The sequence below is a fragment of the Pongo abelii genome, chromosome X, assembly GCF_028885655.2.
Source record: "Pongo abelii isolate AG06213 chromosome X, NHGRI_mPonAbe1-v2.0_pri, whole genome shotgun sequence".
NCBI classification, from domain to species: Eukaryota; Metazoa; Chordata; class Mammalia; order Primates; family Hominidae; genus Pongo; species Pongo abelii.
In genome coordinates this window covers 46,384,036-46,395,658 of record NC_072008.2, presented here as the reverse complement: position 1 = coordinate 46,395,658, position 11,623 = coordinate 46,384,036, and the positions used below count along the sequence as shown (strand labels likewise).

Sequence of the window (11,623 nt, the reverse complement as noted above, 5' to 3'; positions counted from 1 at the left end):
CACATGCACATGAATATTCAATGCAGCACTATTCACAAAAGCAAAGACATGACATGGAATCCACCTAAATGCCCATGAATGATAGACTGGATAAAGAAAATATGGCACATATACACCATGGAATACTATGCAGCCATAAAAGAGTATGAGATCATATCCTTTGCAGGGACATGGATGGAACTGGAGGCCATCATCCTTAGCAAACTAATTCATGAACAGGAAACCAAATACTGGATGTTCTCGCTTATAAGTGGGAGCTAAATGATGAGGGGAACAACACACACTAGGGCCTATTGGAGGGTGGAGGATGAGCAGAGGGAGAGAATCAGGAAAAATAACTAATGGATACTAGGCTTAATACCTGGGTTATGAAATAATCTATACAATGAGTCCCCATGACACAAGTTTACCTATGTAACAAACCTACACATGTACCCCTGAACTGAAAATAAAAGTTAAAAAAATTTTTTTTAAAAAGAGAGAGAGTAGAAAGATGTTTACCAGAGGTTGGAAAGGCTCGTGGGGGGTTGAGCTGGAAGTGGGGATGGTTAACGGGTACAGATATATTTAAAATGAATAGCTAAGGCCTAGTATTTGTTAGCACAACAGGGTGTCTATAGTCAATAATAATTTAGATGTACATTTGAAAATAACTAAAAGAGTATAATTGGATTGTAAAACAAAGGATAAATACTTGCGGGGATGGATACCCCATCTTCCATGATGTGATTTTTATGCATTGCATACCTTATCAAGACATCTCATATACCCCATAAACATACATACCTATCCACAAAATTATCCACAAAAATTTAAAAACTCATGCAAATACTAACTATAAAAAGGCGTTAAATTATATTCATATCACTCAAGTTAAAATTGGAAGCTAAAAGCATTAACTGTTATAAAGACAGATAACTAGCAATAATATAATGAAATGAAAATTGTACCAGAAAGATATTTGTTTTCAACTTGTATGAAACTGACAATGTTGCCTCGATGGATATACAACAAAACTCCACAATCATAATACGAGATTTAAAATAATCTCTACTATAAATTGATAGATCAAGAAGATAAAAAATTATTAAGGGTGTAGAATCTGTGATATTGCAAAATATATATTTGATCTTTGTCCCTATTTCCTTACATACAGCTACCAAAACCCTTGGATTCTCTAAAGTGATGAAAATCTTTTGTATACTAATGAGATGACTGGTAGCTGGGGCCCCTAAATATCTTCAGGAAGGAGGGTAGTCACTGGAAATACCAACATATTATTAGAGGGTTGTGATATTTAGCCCCACCTCCCAACCTTTGGGGAGAGAAGAGGGGCTGAAGGTTGAGTTGATCACCAATGGCCAATGATTTAGTTAATCATACCTACACATGAAGCTGGTTCAGAGAGCTTCTAGATATCTGAACACATGGAAGTTCCTGGAGTGTGGCATGCTCAGAAATGGGATGAAAACTCTGTTCCGCTTCCCACATGGTTGCCCTGTGCAGCTCTTCCATCTGGCTGTTTATCTGTATCCTTTTTAATATCCTTTATAATAAATTGGTAAACATAAGTAAAGTATTTCCCTGAGCTCTGTGCAATGCTCTAGCAAATTGATAGGATCCAAGGAGAGAGTCATGGGAACTCCAATTTACTGCTGATAGGTCAAAAGTACAGATCAAACCTGGGGTTTGTGTCTATCGTCTGAAGTGGGGGACAGTCTTGTGGGACTGAGCCCTCAACCTATGGAATTTGACAATAGTGTCAGAATTGAATTGGAGGACACACAGCTGGTGTCCTGTGGAGAATCTGGTATCCATGTGCTATGTGTTGAGTGTGAAAGTAGAGAGCAGAAAGGAAAAACAGGGTTTTTTTCTCTTACAAGAAAGAATTTTGTTATTCAAAGGAACAACAAAATTAATTACCATTCAATAAATATAAAATATACATTATTTCCAAATATAGATGGAATATTTATAAAAACTAGTCACTTAATAGGACTTAAAGAAAGTTTCTAAAAAGTATAAAAGATCTGTTATCATATTGACTATGTTCTTCCTTGATCACAATAAAATTGAATTAGAAATCAAGCACCAGAAAAAGGTAGTTAAAAACACAATGTTTGTAAACTTAAAAATGTTCCTGGAACTAACTCATGCTTAATAAGAAAGAATGAAAATTGCAAAATAGAAATTTAGACCTGAATGACAATGAAAATACTACACTTCAAAACTTGTAACATGCAGCTAAAGCAGTGTTTAGAGAGAAATTTATAGTCTAAAATGTATTTATTTAAAAATGAAAAAGATTGAAAATAAAGACATTAATTGAAAATAAAAAAGTTGTGTTCTCTTCCAGCAACTAGAAAAGGAATGACAGATATTCAGTTAATATGGAAGAAATAGAGGCTTTATGGGACTAGGAAACTTAAAAAAAATCTTCCTTGAAACAAGAACAGGAAACTACAAAAAAATCACATTCAGGAAACAACAATAAGAGCAAAGAAATAAAAACATGGAAAGTTTTCAATAAAATGGAGTGTAATTTTGAGAAAAATTTCCTGGAAAACAGCAACAAGACAACTTTACGAAAATGGGAGATAAAAGATAAACTACCTGTTGAGGTTTTACATCTACGTAATAGGAATTCATAAGGAAAGACAAAGAGATGCAGAGAACAAAGAAAATAGCACAGAAGTCATGGATGAAACGATTTAAGAATGTTTCCCATATCTGAAAGACCTGTTTCACAACTAAATGGATCAATCAATTGAAGGGCTCCAACCTAGGCATGTCTTCATAAAATTTTAGAGCACCAGAGATCCTGCAGCTTCCAAAGAGGAGAAAAGGAAAAGGTTTAACAGGAATGTAAAAGAGTTGGAATAGCACTGGCATTCTAACCAGCAACAATGAAAGCCTAAAACCAATAGAGCAGCATCATTCTTAGAAAATAATTACAATTAAGGATTAACAAGCAGCTAAACTATCAAATAAGTGTGAGGGTAGCATAAAGGCAGTTTTTTCCCAACATGCAAGATCTCAACCATTTTTGCCTCCCAGAAAGTGAGGGAGTAAACCAAGAAAGAGGAAAACATGGGATTCAAGTAATGGGTGCTGATATAAGAAAGAAGGAAGGAAATTCCCCCTATTACTGCTGACGTGAAATCTCAGAAAGACAACTGCAGATTAGGGAGAGAGCAATCACTACTTTCCAGAAGGGATTTCTCCAAGAAGATGGAAAAAAAAAATAGAATCCAATATTATATTATTCTATTATGAGGCTATTTACACAATGGAGCATAATTTTAGGGGGAAGCATTTGCAAACAAAACAAAAAGATATCAACTACAAGAAAACAAAAGATTATGCAGGAAAAAAATATTCCAAGATAAATAGCGTTTATATAGACTCAATAATGACTCAATTATGGTTAAATTATTATGATTTAACCAAAGAAACCATATAACTGTTCTGGAAGGACAGGGCACAGGGAAAATAGGGCATGAGGGAATGTAGTGGGGATTGAGTAATAGTGAGAGGTAACTAAACGCAGATACCAATATTCCATATTGGGAAATCAATGGATAATGTTTAAAACTTTGCAAGCAAAAAGTAGCAATATAAGCCATGTTTTTAAGATACATGAATCATAAGTAATAGCTAAAAGAATGAACATGGTTGCTTCTGGGGAGCAGGAATGGGGAAGGTGTGGCAGGACAGTGTTATTTGTTATGAAACGATCTATTTGCACAACTCTGTAACTTTTCCAAATATATGCATACACACACACACACACAAAATCTTTTATAAAGACAAATACTAAATAAAAATAAAAAGACTAACATTGCAAATAAGTTGGAATACAGGGGACAAGAGCTGTAAAAATAAAGTGGAAAACTACATAGGATCAACAAAAATAAAAACTGTTACAAAATCTATAAATTGAACATATCTCTAGTAATACTGAACAAAAAAAAGGAAATCACACAAAAAGCACACAAGTAAACAATATTAGGAACAATGAGATATTACAAGCAAGGAGTTTTCTAAAATTAAAAGATAAAGAGAATATAAATAGTATATTTAGGAACAGATGAAATAATTTCTTTTTTAAATTGCATATTGAGTTGCATATATGAATTATTAAGTTGCATATATCATGCTATTTTCTCATGTTTCTTAATGTACACTGCTTTTTTACTATTATAATTTTTCTTTTCTTTTTTTAAAATTTCACTTTAAGTTCTGGGATACATGTGCAGAACGTGCAGGTTTGCTACATAGGTATACATGTGCCATGGTGGTTTGCTGCACCTATCAATCTGTCATCTAGGTTTTAAGCTCCACATGCATTAGGTATTAGTCCTAATGCTCTGCTTCCCACCCCCTGACAGACCTGGTGTGTGATGTTCCCCTCCCTGTGTCCATGTGTTTTCATTGTTTAACTCCCACTTATGAATAAGAACATGCAGTGTTTGGTTTTCTCTTCCTGTGTTAGTTTGCTGAGAATGATGGTTTCCAGCTTCATCCATGTCCCTGCAAAGGACATGAACTCACTCTTTTTTATGGCTGCATAGTATTCCATGGTGTATATATGCCACATTTTCTTCATCCAGTCTATCATTGATGGGCATTTGGGTTGGTTCCAAGTCTTTGCTGTCATAAATAGTGCTGCAATAAACGTATGTGTGCATGTGTCTTTATAGTAGAATGATTTATAATCCTTTGGGTATATACCCCGTAATCGGGCTGGCAGGTCAAATGGTATTTCTGGTTCTAGATCCTTGAGGACTGGCCACACTGTCTTCCACAATGGTTGAACTAATTTACACTCCCACCAACAGTGTAAAAGCGTTCCTTTCTCCACAGCCTTGTCAGCATCTGTTGTTTCCTGACTTTTTAATGATTGCCATTCTAACTGGAGTGAGATGGTATCTCATGTGGCTTTGATTTGCATTTCTCTAATGACCAGTGATGATGAGCTTTTTTTCATATGCTTGTTGGCTGCATAAATGTCTTCTTCTGAGAAGTGTCTGTTCATATCCTTCACCCACTTTTTGATGGAGTTGTTTGTTTTTTTCTTGTAAATTTATTTATGTTCCTTGTAGATTCTGGATAATAGCCCAGTGGAACAGAATAGAGGCCTCAGAAATAACACCACACATCTACAACCATCTGATCTTCAACAAACCTGACAAAAACAAGCAATAGGGAAAGGATTCCCTACTTAATAAATGGTGCTGGGAAAAAAATGGCTAGCCATATGCAAAACTGAAACTGGACCCCTTCCTTATAATATCTTATACAAAAATTAACTCAAGATGAATTAAAGACATAAAAGTAAAACCTGAAACCATAAAAACCCTAGAAGAAATCCTAGGCAAAACCATTCATGACATAGGCATGGGCAAACACTGCATGACTAAAACACCAAAAGCAATTGCAACAAAACCAAAATTTACAAGTGGGATCTAATTAAACTAAAGAGCTTCTGCACAGCAAAAGAAACTATCATCAGAGTGAACAGGCAACCTACAGAATGGGAGAAAATTTTTGCAATCTATCCATCTGACAGAGATGAAATAATTTCTAAGAAAATGTAAATTATAAAAAATTGACTCAAGATGTCAATTAACCACTGAAAGTTTTCAAAAGTAATCAACTGTCTTATTCAAAAGATATCAGGCCCCATTAATTTTATAGGCAATTTTAATCAACTTTCAAGGAATACATTCTCTCTATGTTGTATAAACTGTTCCAGAGAATATAAGAACTCATTTATGAGGCTAATAAAAACTTGATAACAAAAATGGAATAAAAACAGTGCAAAAAATTAAACCATTCTCGCTTATAAACATAGATACTAAAGTTCTAAAAACAGACAGTGCAGATTTAAAAATATATTATACCAATGTATTAGTTTTCTATTGCTGTGTAACAAATAATCACACAATGTAGCAGTTTGAAACAACATTCATTTACTATCTCAGTTTCTGTAGTTCAGAAATTCAGACACAGCCTAACTAGATTCTCTGCTTAGGGTCTCATAGGCTGCAGTTAACTTGGCCAGAGCTGGGTCCCATTTGAGTGCTGGAGTCTTCTTCCAAGCTCACAAGTTGTTGGCAGAACTCATTTTCTTGAAGCTGTGGAACTCATAGGGGCATATTTCTTCAAGGCCAGCAGCGGAATCTCTCTAATCACTAGACCCTCTTTTAAAGAGCTTGCCTGAGTAGGTCAAGCCCACCCAGGAAATCTCTCTTTTAATTAACTCAAAGTCAACTGAATAGGGACTTTAATTGCACCTGAAAAATCCCTTTGCTTTGCCAAATTCTATTGGTTAGAAGCAAGTTATATGTTCCACTCACACTCAAGGGAGATGATTACACAAAGGCATGGATACCAGAGAGTGGGAATCACAGGGGCCATCTTAGAATTCTACTTAGGACAACCAGGTAGAGTTTATCCCAGGAATAAGTAGAGTACATTCCAGTGATGCAAGGATGATTAAACGTTAAAAAGTCTATTAATGGTCGTCATTCTAGGTCTCAGCCTCTCCCCACAGCATTCGCCCGCTTGCTCTGAGGCTCGTGAAGCCAAAACTGGCTAGACTTTCCTACTTTCTGCCCGCCTGTAGCCGCGTTGTTGCCACTCCGCCACCATGTTCGAGGCACACTTGGTCCAGGGCTCCATCCTGAAGAAGGTGTTGGAGGCACCCAAGGACCTCATCAACGAGGCCTGCTGGGACATCAGCTCGAGCAGCGTGAACCTGCAGAGCATGGATTCGTCCCACGTCTCCTTGGTGCAGTTCACCCTGCCTTCTGAGGGCTTTGACACTTACCGCTGCGGGTGCAATCTGGCCATGGGCGTGAACCTCACTATTATGTCCAAAATACTAAAATGCGCTGGCAATGAAGATATCGTTACACTAAGGACTAAAGATAATGTGGATAGCTTGGTGCTAGTATTTGAAGCTTCAAATCAGGAGAAGGTTTCAGACTATGAAATTAAGTTGATGGATTTGGATGTTGAACAACTTGGAATTGCAGAACAAGAGTACCACTCTGTAGTAAAGATACCTTCTGGTGAATTTGCATGTACACGCCGAGATCTCAGCCATATTGGAGATGCTGTTGTAATTTCCTGTGTAAAAGATGGAATTATATTTTCTGCAAGTGGAGACCTTGGAAAATGGAAAACAAATTGTCACAGACAATTACTGTCGATAAAGAGGAGGAAGCTGTTACCATGGAGATGAATGAACCAGTTCAACTAACTTTTGCACAGAGGTACCTGAACTTCCTTACAAAAGCCACTCCACTCTCTTCAATGGTGACACTCAATATGTCTGCAGACATACACCTTGTTGTAGACTATAAAATTGCTGATATGGGACACTTAAAGTACTACTTGGCTCCCAAGATCGAGGATGAAGAAGGACCTTAGGCATTCATAAAATTCAAGAAAATAAAACTAAGCTCTTTGAGAACTGCTTCTCAGATGCCAGCATATACTGAAGTCTTTTCTGTCACCAAATTTGTACCTCTAAGTACATATGTAGATATTGTTTTCCGTAAACAACCTTTTTCTCTATTCTCTGCAATTTGTTTAAAGAATAAAGTCCAAAGTCAGTCAGATCTGGTCTAGTTAACCTAGAATTATTTCTGTCTCTTAGAAATACTTGTGATTTTTACAATACAAAAGGGTCTTGACTCTAAATGCAGTTTTAAGAATTGTTTTTGCTACAGCTCCCAGCATGAGCGACTCAGAAGACGGGTGATTTCGGCATTTCCAACTGAGGTACCAGGTTGATCTCACTGGGGAGTGTTGGACAGTGGGTGCAGGACAGTGGGTGCAGTGCACTGAGCATGAGCCGAAGCAGGGCGAGGCATTGCCTCACCCACGAAGTGCAAGGGGTCAGGGAATTCCCTTTCCTAGCCAAAGAAAGGGGTGACAGATGGCATCTGGAAAATTGGGTCACTCCCACCCTAATACTGCACTTTTCCAACGGTCTTAGCAAACAGCACACCAGGAGATTATATCCCATGCCTGGCTCGGAGGGTCCCACGCCCACGGAGCCTCGCTCACTGCTAGCACAGCAGTCTGAGATCAAACTGCAAGGCGGTAGCGAGGCTGGGGGAGGGGCACCCACCATTGCCTAGCCTTGAGTAGATAAACAAAATGGCTGGGAAGCTCAATCTGGGTGGAGCCCACTGCAGCTCAAGGAGGCCTGCCTGCCTCTGTAGACTCCACCTCTGTGGGGAGGGCACAACCAAACAAAAGGCAGAAGAAACCTCTGCAGACTTAAATGTCCCTCTCTGACAGCTTTGAACAGAGTAGTGGTTCTCCCAGCACACAGCTTGAGATCTGAGAACAGACAGACTGCCTTCTCAAGTGGGTCACTGACCCCTGAGTAGCCTAACTGGGAGCCACCCCCCAGTAGGGGCAGACTGACACCTCACACGGCCGGGTACTCCTCTGAGACAAAACTTCCAGAGGAACGATCAGGCAGCAACATTTGCCGTTCACCAATATCTGCTGTTCTGCAGCCTCCACTGCTGATACCCAGGCAAACAGGGTCTGGAGTGGACCTCCGGGAAACTCTAACAGACCTGCGGCTGAGGGTCCTGTCTGTTAGAAGGAAAACTAACAAACAGAAAGGACATCCACACCAAAACCACATTTGTACGTCACCATCATCAAAGACCAAAGGTAGATAAAACCACAAATATGGGGAAAAAACAGAGCAGAAAAACTGGAAACTCTAAAAAGCAGAGCACCTCTCCTCCTCTGAAGGAATGCAGCTCCTCAACAACAACAGAACAAAGCTGGACGGAGAATGACTTTGATGAGTTGAGAGAAGAAGGCTTCAGATGATCAAACTACTCTAAGCTAAAGGAAGAGGTTCGAACCCATGGCAAAGAAGTTAAAAACCTTGAAAAAAAATTAGAAGAATGGCTAACTAGAATAACCAATGCAGAGAAGTAGTTAAAAGACCTGATGGAGCTGAAAACCATGGAATGAGAACTACGTGATGAATGCACAAGCCTCAGTAGCTGATTTGATCAACTGGAAGAAAGGGTATCAGTGAATGAAGATCAAATGAATGAAATGAAGCGAGAAGAGAAGTTTATAGAAAAAAGAATAAAAAGAAATGAACAAAGCCTCCAAGAAATATGGGACTATGTGAAAAGACCAAATCTATGTCTGATTGGTGTACCTGAAAGTGACAGGGAGAATGGAACCAAGTTGGAAAACACTCTTTAGGATATTATCCAGGAGAACTTCCCCAATCTAGCAAGGCAGGCCAACATTTGAATTCAGGAAATACAGAGAATGCCACAAAGATACTCCTCGAGAAGAGCAACTCCAAGACACATAATTGTGAGATTCACAAAAGTTGAAATGAAGGAAAAAATGTTAAGGGCAGCCAGAGAGAAAGGTCGGGTTACCCACAAGGGGAAGCCCATCAGAATAACAGCGGATCACTCGGTAGAAACTCTACAAGCCAGAAGAGAGTGGGAGCCAATATTCAACATTCTTAAAGAAAAGAATTTGCAACCTAGAATTTCATATCCAGCCAAACTAAGCTTCATAAGTGAAGGAGAAATAAAATACTTTACAGACAAGCAAATGCTGAGAGATTTTGTCATCACCAGGCCTGCCCTACAAGAGCTCCTGAAGGAAGGACTAAACATGGAAAGGAACAACCGGTACCAGCCGCTGCAAAAACATGCCAAATTGTAAAGACCATCAAGGCTAGGAAGAAACTGCATCAACTAACGAGCAAAATAACCAGCTAACATCATAATGACAAGATCAAATTCACACATAACAATATTAACCTTAAATGTAAATGGGCTAAGTGCTCCAATTAAAAGACACAGACTGGCAAATTGGATAAAGAGTCAAGACCCATCAGTGTGCTGTATTCAGGAAACCCATCTCACGTGCAGAGACACACATAGGCTCAAAATAAAGGGATGGAGGAAGATCTACCAAGAAAATGGAAAACAAAAAAAGGCAGGGGTTGCAATCCTAGTCTCTGATAAAACAGACTTTAAACCAACAAAGATCAAAAGAGACAAAGAAGGCCATTACATAATGGTAAAGGGATCAATTCAACAAGAAGAGCTAACTATCCTAAATATATATGCACCCAATACAGGAGCACCCAGATTCATAAAGCAAGTCTTTAGAGACCTACAAAGAGACTTAGACTCCCACACAATAATAATGGGAGACTTTAACACCCCACTGTCAACATTAGACAGATCAACGAGACAGAAAGTTAACAAGGATACCCAGGAATTGAATTCAGCTCTGCACCAAGCAGACCTAATAGACATGTACAGAACTCTCCACCTAAAATCAACAGAATATACATGCTTTTCAGCACCACACCACACCTATTCCAAAATTGACCACATAGTTGGAAGTAAAGCACTCCTCAGCAAATGTAAAAGAACAGAAATTATAACAAACTATCTCTCAGACAACAGTGCAATCAAACTAGAAGTCAGGATTAAGAAACTCACTCAAAACAGCTCAACTACATGGAAACTGAACAACCTGCTCCTGAATGACTACTGGGTACATAACGAAATGAAGGCAGAAATAAAGATGTTCTTTGAAACCAACGAGAACAAAGACACAACATACTAGAAACTCTGGGACACACTCAAAGCAGTGTGTAGAGGGAAATTTATAGCACTAAGTGCCCACAAGAGACAGCAGGAAAGACCTAAAATTGACACCCTAACATCACAATGAAAAGAATTAGAGAAGCAAGAGCAAACAAATTCAAAAGCTAGCAGAAGGCAAGAAATAACTAAGATCACAGCAGAACTGAAGGAGATAGAGACACAAAAAACCCTTCAAAAAATCAATGAATCCAGGAGCTGGTTTTTTGAAAAGATCAGCAAAATTGATAGACTGCTAGCAAGACTAATAAAGAAGAAAAGAGAGAAGAATCAAATAGATGCAATAAAAAATGATAAAGGGGGTATCACCACCAATCCCACAGAAATACAAACTACCATCAGACAATACTGTAAACACCTCTATGCAAATAAACTAGAAAATCTAGAAGAAATGGATAAATTCCTCAACACATATACCCTCCCAAGACTAAACCAGGAAGAAGTTGAATCTCTGAGTAGACCAATAACAGGCTCTGAAATTGAGACAATAATTAATAGCTTACCAACCAAGGAGGACCAGATGGATTCACAGCCGAATTCTACCAGAATTCTACCAGAGGTACAAGGAGGAAACTATTCCAATCAATAGAAAAAGAGGGAATCGGCCAGGCACGGTGGCTCATGCCTGTAATCCCAGCACCTTGGGAGGTCGAGGCAGGTGGATCACGAGGTCAGGAGATGGAGACCATCCTGGATAACACGGTGAAACCCCATCTCTACTAAAAATACAAAAATATATCCAGGTGTGGTGGCAGGTGCATATAGTTCCAGCTACTCAGGAGGCTGAGGCAGGAGAATGGCATGAACCCAGGAGGCGGAGTTTGCAGTGAGCCGAGATCGCGCCACTGCACTCCAGCCTGGGCAACAGAGCGAGACTCTGTCTCAAAAAAAAAAAAAAGAAAAAGAGGGAATCCTCCCTAACTCAT

General features: G+C 38.7%; 1 pseudogene; it reads left to right on the top strand.

Annotated features, from left to right (window-relative positions):
- The first annotated feature begins 6,639 nt into the window (after positions 1–6,639).
- On the top strand, positions 6,640–7,576 carry LOC100457446 (proliferating cell nuclear antigen-like; annotated as a pseudogene).
- Positions 7,577–11,623: the final 4,047 nt, after the last annotated feature.